Raw genomic sequence first — 8,964 nt, forward strand, 5'->3', positions numbered from 1 at the left:
TGGGTAGTAGTACCCTACTTTGGTTTTCGCTGTGTAGCGTATGAGTTTTTAATGCCTTTGAGCAGCATGGTGCTTCTTGGCAATTTTCTGGATTTCGCACTTCGGGATTTGTTGTTGCAACTAAACCCGTGGCTCTTTTCATATTTGCGCTGTTTGGGGGTGAGCTGGAAAAATTGTTATAATGAAGCATAGAATGATGTCGTTTATGACAATGCTTGACCTTTTGTTTTGTATCGGAGGTGATACAATTTTTGCGCATTTGTTAATTTTGGGTGGTTTATGTTAACGGCTGTAAACATGTCCCGGAAGGACGGCCATTGTTCATAACCACCATGAAAGATTTCTGTATCACATGTGGGCACCTTGAGATGGATGCCTGAAGTTGCCTCTTGGCATTGGATTTGTGGCAGCTCTACTCTCGGATGTGGAGCAGGTGCTATGGCTTAATTTAATTTTAATTGATCCGAAATCATTGCTTTTGTTTCTTCAAACTGGTCTAAGCAGTTTTCGTATTTGGCGTAAGCCGAAGATTTAAAATTTTCCGGTAGATCTGAGTCGTCAGATTCTACGATTGCGTCATATGCAGCTTGACGTGACCAAAAATTGTCAAGATTGTCTTTTTTAATTTCTAATACCGATTCAGAATTGTCCTGAATCGGCGAAGATGAAAACCGAGTGCAGTATCGTATTAGACTGTCACTCTCTGCAATGAATTTGGTATATGAAATGTCTTTTATCTTTTTTTGTTTTGTAGCACCTTGCTTTGAGCGTGTAGCTTCTGCAGGTGTACATGGACTCTTTTCGTCCGAAATCATTTTTGGTACTTTTAGATGTTGAGTTGGTTTTGATTCCTTAGAATCTGCGTTCATTTAAAAGATGAAAGTAAAGTTCAAAATTTTATTTTTTTTTTTTTTGTTTAGATATATTTTATATATTTTTTCTCTCAGTGTACACTGATGATATTAGATAAATAAAGAGAATATCTTTTAGATAAATAGGACTTTATTTTTTTTTGTTGTATCCGGACTTCGCCAATAACAAACGCGTATTTCGTTTTTCTTAGTCTCGGGTTTTATTTAGTTCCGCTTTTTTTTTGTTTTTTTTTTCTCTCTTTGTATTTTATAATTTAATGTTACGTACTCGTTTGTATGTATGTTAATTGTGTATATTACCGCTTTTAAAAATGAGGTTATTAACCTTTGTACATAAGCGTGTACGTTATGTGCGTATTTATGTGCATATGTAATATGCTTAAACGTTTTGTTTGCAATCCTGCTTGCTTGTGTTTTAACAAGAACAAGGGGTATTGCCAGAAAAGTGCCGATATGGACTTTGAATATATTATATGTACTACTGTGTGTGTACTAGTTATGCGCTACTCCCACCAAGTATAACTTTTTCTTTGCTTTTTCGTTTGTTAAACCGATTGTTCTTGTGCCCTTGTTTTTTGTTGTAATAAATTTTAATTCTGTCAAAAAAATTAATAATTCCTACTTATGTACCGCAACGCTAAGTGTTCGGAAATTTTGTTATTATTACGTTTAAGTCTTTTATTATTAGCAATAATTTTAACTAAAATAATTTTAAATATTTTACCCAATGTGTGTAGGGTATACAAACATAGGCAAATTTTAAGCCGTGTGTTTGTATGTATATGCTTGTTAGGTTGGCTATAGGGATGACGCGGGAACAGAAAATAAATAATGTGCAGGTACGCACTTTTGAGTTCGTATCGTTCGTGTATATATGTATGTAAAAAATTATTCGCTTCGTAACTTTGTTAGTTACGTATATATAAGCGTATATAAAATGTAATATAGTATGTAGATTTGTATGTACTTGGCAAGTAACCGTGCAGATATGTATGTATGTTTATTTTTTTTTCGTTTGAATTTTATTTATTTTTCCAATTTGCCTTGCTTACTTATTTTGCGCAATCCTGCTTATGATTTATTAAACATAAGGGGTATTGCCGGAAAAAGTGGTCAAGTAAGTACTTGAAAAAAAATTTTTTGTGTTTATTAAATTTGTGTTTGGATACACAAAGGTAAGCATGTATAGGCTTTGGTTTCTTTTAAATAAATATGTTTTATATAAACATATATATATATATATATATATATATATTGTATATATGGGTGTATATAATGCACCAAACTGTATTCGGTTTTCTCGAAATTAACCGTACGTTAAAACAGTTTGGCCGTAACCGCTATATTTAAATATAACCCGATTTTATTAATTTCAACATACATAAATGCTAATAAATTATAAATAAATAAAAGGAATCGATACGACTCACTTTGTACCGCCTCAAGGGTATTTGGGGTTTTATATGTTGGTACACGTGTGCCAATGTAGAAAAATCCTTTCCTCCTCTCTGCTGTCCGAGCTTGCTTTTGTTGTCCTTTGTCCTGTAGGTATGTTCCTTAGGTTGTTGTATAAAATTTTTGTGTTTTATTTTTGATTTCGCGCCCGGTTACTATTTAATTTTGTTGGTATATATTATAGGTATATTATGTTTAGTAATCGCGCCCGTTTAATTTGTGTTATTGTACAGGTTTCGCGCCCGTGTTTTATATGTTTTATGTTTGTTCACCGAAAGTATGTGAAAGGTTTGTTGCACTTTTTTATGTATTTTATTTTTACAGCACTGTATATGTATATTATTGTCTTCGGTACTTTTTTTTTATTTTTATTTTTTTTTTTTATGTATATTCACTTGTACTGCACTTGTTTGTTTCACTGTACACTGTTTTTTTTGATTTAGGTATATGTATTGTATGTAAGTATTTGATCTCCGCACTTTATTTTATTTAATTATTTATTTTTTTTTTATTTTTTCCTAATAGTGCCTTTCTGTAAGGCTCGAAGGACCATGGATTGACTTATGCGCCACCTTGTTTAGCACTCACCTTTTTATCTTATATTCACTAACATATTGTTTTGTTTTATGGTTTTTAAAGAAGTTCACAATTTATTTTCGCAAAAAATAATATAATTATTTTAAATAATTAACAGGTTGTGACGGTTGATAGTGGAGGTAGCGATTGGTACGATTACGTTGCGCAAGAGAGCCTGGTGGTCGCTCGTCGTCCCCTTTTTACCTCCTTTGGTGTGGTGTGTAGTGTGTCTTCATGTGTAGTGTGATCGTGATGATAGGGTTGGTGTGAAATGTGTGTGGGATGCTATGTTGAATTACTCATTTAACCAGTGGCCAAGAATCGGGAGATTCTGTTAACCATCGGGGGCCATTGCACCAGAGCGTGGTGGTGGCAAGATGCAGGGGTTTGCATCCTCTTGTACCTAGTCAGCAGGATTGTCAGCACTGGCTACATGTCGCCAAGTGGCTAATCCTACTAGGTCAAGGATTTGAGACGTTCGATTGGAAATATACCTCTTCCATGCATGTGGTGGTTTTTGTAACCAAGCGAGTACGATTTCAGAATCGGACCACAGATATAGTTTGTATTTTTCCATGTTTAAATGCATTCGCACCATGGACACTAGTTTGGCTAGTAGTAGTGCTCCACAAAGTTCAAGTCGTGGCAGACTTATTGTTTTTAACGGAGCTACTTTTGCTTTTGCTACTAGTAAGTGGCTTGTGGTCGCAATATCGCTTTGTGTCCGAACATATATAGTTGCGCAATATGCCTTTTCAGAAGCGTCACAGAAGCCGTGTAGTTCGACTTTGTGCTCTGGGGCATAATTTACCCATCATGGGATTGGTATCTGTGAGATATCGTTTAGATTGTTTGCAAACTGGGACCACTTTTCTAAACGAAGTGGTTTTACTTGTTTGTCTCAGTCGGTTCCATCTAGCCATAATTCTTGTATTAGAATTTTTGCTTGTATCATAACTGGCGAAAGCCATCCTGCGGGGTCGAAAAGTTTCGCCACAGAGGATAGAATTTGTCGCTTCGTTATGGCGGATAATGCAGATATTGACTCTGTAGTGTATGAAAACTGGTCAGATATCGCATTCCATTGGATCCCCGGAGTTTTTGTTGTACTTTCCTTTTCGAATTTAAGGAAATTAGTATCTAACAAATTTTCATGTGGTATATTTTTTAGAATATTAGGGTGGTTCGCCGTTATCTTTTTCAACGGAAACCCTGCGGTTTTGAGGGCTTTTATCACTTGTGATAGTGACTCGTATGCTTGTGGAAGACTGTGACTTCCAGACAAGATATCGTCTACATACGTTTGTGCTTTTAACACCTGGGTTTCCAGAGGAAATTCTGACTTGGTGTTTTCTGCCAATTCGTGCAGTGTTCGAATGGCTAAATATGGAGCACAGTTGACGCCTAAGGTAACTGTTTTTAATTTATAGTCGCGAAGTGGACCATTGGGAGATTTTCGGAAAATAATTCGCTGAAAATCTTGATCGTCTTTATGTACGACTATTTGTCTATACATTTTTTTGACGTCTCCGTTAAATACGTATTTGAATATACGCCAATTTAATATGAGGAGCATTAAATCTGGTTGGAGCGTGGGTCCCGTAAATAGAATATCATTTAGGGAATTCCCCGAGCTAGTGGATCTTGATGCATTAAAGACAACTCTTACTTTAGTTGTTTTTTTGTCTGGCTTTACTACTGCATGGTGCGGCAAATAAAATGAGTAGTATTTGCCGTTGATGATTTTTTCGCATGGGCTTATTTCCTCCATGTGGTCTAAATGGAGATATTCTTCCAACACGCCATCGTATTCTGGCTTAAGCTCACCTTTTTTAAGTAAGTTCTTTTCCATACTTAAAAACTGCTGTATTGCAGAGGTGCGAGAATGACCTAAGGCGAGTGTGTTAGGAAATTGTTGTTTTAGTGGTAGTCGTACGACGTACCGACCATTATCTGATCTAGTAGTTGTGGCTTTGTAAAAGTCTTCACAATACTGATCTTCAGGGGTTGTGATTGATATGGGGGGGAGTTCTTCTAACTCCCAAAATTCAATTGTGAATTGAGGTATTCGTTTGAGATTTTCTCAACCTGAGTGGTCATGGTGGTAACTGGTTCCGAAACTAGTCCACTTAGGATCCACCCAAAAATAGTATTTTGTGCCAGAAGTGTATTTGAAATTTTCTCAATACCTTCGAGTATTATCTGTGGTATGAGATCGCTGCCTAATAGAAGGTCTATTTAAGCGGGAGTGTTGCAGTTGGGATCTGCTAGCTTTAGGTGTGAAACCTTTTGCCAATGCTTGCTATTTATGTGATAGCTTGGAAGCATATTTGTAAGTTGCGGTAAGACTATAGCTTCTACTTGTATGTGCTTATCCGCTTGGGGGGAAATTAGGGTAATGGGGCAGATTTTATTTGAGTTTTGGACTACTCTTCCGCCCATTCTCGTGATTTCAAAATTGGCTAGTTTTGTTGGCAATTGTAGCCTATTTTGTGCCCTAGATGCTATGAAAGATCGTTGTGATCCTTGGTCTATTAAGGCTCTAAGTTTAAACAGCTCTCCTCGGTGTTCGATGGAGACGACTGCTGTGGGTAGTAGTACTCTACTTTGAATTTCGCTGTGTAGCGTTTGGGTGTTTAATGCCTTTGAGCAGCATTTTGCTTCTTGGCAATTTTCGGGATTTCGCACTTCGGGATTTGCTGTTGCAACTAAACCCGTGGCTCTTTTTGTATTTGCGCTGTTCGGGGGTGAGCTGGGAAATGTGTTGTAATGCAGCATTGAATGATGTCGTTTATGACAATAAACGCAATTAAATTTGCTTTCGCACTCTTTAAGTGTATGTGCATGTGATATGCAATTTGTACAAAGTCTTTTCGTTTTTATAAAATTATTTCGATCGAAAATATTCATCTTTTTGAATCTCTCGCAAGATTTGAGCTTATGCCCCCCTGTACATAGTTCGCATGACGTTTGCTTGTACTGTTCGGATGTGAACGTTTGATTTTTGAAGAGGCTTCTATTTAAATTGTTGTTGCTACTGGCTTGGGGTCTGTGGAAGCTTTAATTTAGGTCATGTTGAACGGGTTTCGTTCTGACCATTTTTTTATCTACCCTTTAGGAAATCTTTCATTTGTTGCCACATGGGGCATTTTCTTCGTGATGAGAGCGATTGTTCCCATAGAAGTAATGATTTTTCTGGTAATGCGGCAGTGCATATGTTTACCAGTATTGGATCCCAGCTGTCTGTGGGAATATTTTGTGTCGATAAAACCGACAAACAATTTGAAACAGTGGATTGAAGTTTGATTAATTCTTCACTAGTTTCCCTTTGAATTTTTGGCAAGTTCATTAATATCGATATTTGTTTATCGACCAATATTCTTTCGTTTTCGAATCTTGATTTAAGAGCTTCCCAAGCCAAATTGAAATTATCGTCATTTAGTGCGAACTGTTTTACTATAACGCCAGCTTGACCTTTTGTTTTGTATCGGAGGTGATACAATTTTTGTGCATTTGTTAACTTTGGGTGGCTTATGTAAACGGCTGTAAACATGTCCCGGAAGGACGGCCATTGTTCATAACCACCATGAACGATTTCTGTATCACATGTGGGCACCTTGAGATGGATGCCTGAATTTGACTCTTGACATTGAATTTGTGGCAGCTCTACTCTCGGATGTGGAGCAGGTGCTATGGCTTTAATTAATTTTAATTGATCCGAAATCATTGCTTTTGTTTCTTCAAACTGGTCTAAGCAGTTTTCGTATTTGGCGTAAGCCGAAGATTTGAAATTTTCTGGTTGATCTGAGTCGTCAGATTCTACAATTGCATCATATGCAGCTTGGAGACGTTTCCAAAAATTGTCAAGATTGTCTTTTTTAATTTCTAATACCGATTCAGAATTTTCTTGAATCGGCGAAGATGAAAATCGAGTGCAGTATCGTATTAGACTGTCACTCTCAGCAATGAATTTAGTGTAAGAAATGTCTTTACCCCTCTTTTGCTTTGTAGCACCTTGCTTTGAGCGTGTAGCTTCTGCAGGTGTACATGGACTTTTATTATTTGAAATCATCTTTGGTACTTTTAACAATTGAAATATTTTTGATTCTTTTGAGTCTGAGCTCATTTAAAAAGGTATGCCGAAATAAATTAAAATTTTTCCAGTGTAATAAATATATTCTTCTATCTATCTTTTAAGAAAAGAAGATTTTTTTTTTCCTTATATAAATTTTTTTTTTGTTATGAATAAACCTAGTGAATCAATGACGTTTTTAATCTTCGTATTAACTCGTATGAATAACTGAACTCTTTTCAAAAATTCGCGTATTTAGTTCGTACCGTTCGTATTCACTCGCGATATTTTTTTATTTCTTATTTTTTTTATTTATTTATTTAATTGATTATTAATTGATAATAAAATAAATGATTTTATTTCTAATTTTATGTGTATGTATTATTCGTCCGTAATTCCTATAGAGTATACCTATAAGCGGATCAGCTGATTCTTGTGGTTATGCGCAATTGAGAGCTCGTCTTAGAGATCAATGTATTTTATATTTGTAAACCTGTGCCGGTATGTATGTAAATGCGCGTGTATATATGTACGCAGTGCGAAAAGACCGCGAAAAGGAGAATAATTGACCGCAGGTATTCTCGTAAAATGTATCTCGGATCAGCTGATTCTTGTGGTTATGCGCAATTGAGAGCTCGTCTTAGAGATCAATGCGCTTTGTACATATGTATGTATGTATTATATTATGTTTTGCGCAATCCTGCTTGTTTTTGTTGGTCAAAGAACAAGGGGTATTGCGAATATGTGCCAATGTGGATTTAGAATATTATATGTATATATGCAATCCTACTTGTTTTTGTTTAACAAAGAACAAGGGGTATTGCGGAATATTTGCCAATGTGGACTTTGAAACGAAGTACGTATGTATGTTTGTAAACCAGTGCCGGTATGTATGTAAATGCGCGTGTATATATGTACGCAGTGCGAAAAGAGAAAAGGAGAATAATTGACCGCAGGTATTCTCGTAAAATGTATGTATATATGTATGAACGCTGTGCGGGAAGAGCGAGAAATTGCAATTGGTAATGTGCCGATATTTCACCGTATGCACTTATGTATATATGTATCAAATTATTATCTTGTACACGTATGTTAAAAGATAAAATTGAATTTATGTATGTAAATATATGTATTGCTCTTGGCAATTATTTAAAATGTATTTTCAAATATTATATATATTATATGTATATGGTTGTTGTTAGATTAAGTATATATGTAAAAATGTATATGTGCATATGAATATATGGAATATTATATGTACGTATGTATATATTTTTGTAAATTAAAATGCATATATGTATGTATATAAATTTCTGTTTTTTTTTTTTTTTTTTTTTTTTTTGTATGTTTTTTGTTAAGTTCTCAATTTGCCTTAGCTTACTTGGTTTGACGCAATCCTGCTTATTGCTTTGTTAAGCGTAAGGGGTATTGCTGGAAAAGTTTGCAAGTGAATACTTGAAATATTTTGGTGTGTTGTTGGAAACGTAAAGTGTGTTTTAATACACAAATGTAAGCATACAAGGAAATCACCCTATGTAATATGGCTATTTTCGAGACCCGTATATTTATTTATATATATATGTATATATATGTATATATATGTAGATATATATGTATAATATGTACCAAACTGTTTTCGGTTTTTTCCGTAAATTAAACCGTAAATTGAGACAGTTTGGTGTCCGTTATATTTAAATATTAATTTCGTTTTTTATATGGGGAAAAAACCATTTGCCATACATATATACATGTAAATATACTCATTAAGAGGAAGCGATACAACTCACTCTGATTTCCTGCAGGGGGTGTGGGAGATATAACGTGGACGTTATAAGGTTTAGTTGTCCCAGCTGTTGGATTATATGTTTTTTTGTATCGCGCCCGCTGTTGGTTTATATGTAATTTGATTGGTATGTATTGTATCGCGCCCGCTTATTTGATTTATGTTATGTATTAAGATTCGCGCCCGTTTTGTTAATTTTCTTGTTT

Source organism: Bactrocera oleae, chromosome X (assembly GCF_042242935.1).
Source record: "Bactrocera oleae isolate idBacOlea1 chromosome X, idBacOlea1, whole genome shotgun sequence".
Lineage (NCBI taxonomy): Eukaryota > Metazoa > Arthropoda > Insecta > Diptera > Tephritidae > Bactrocera > Bactrocera oleae.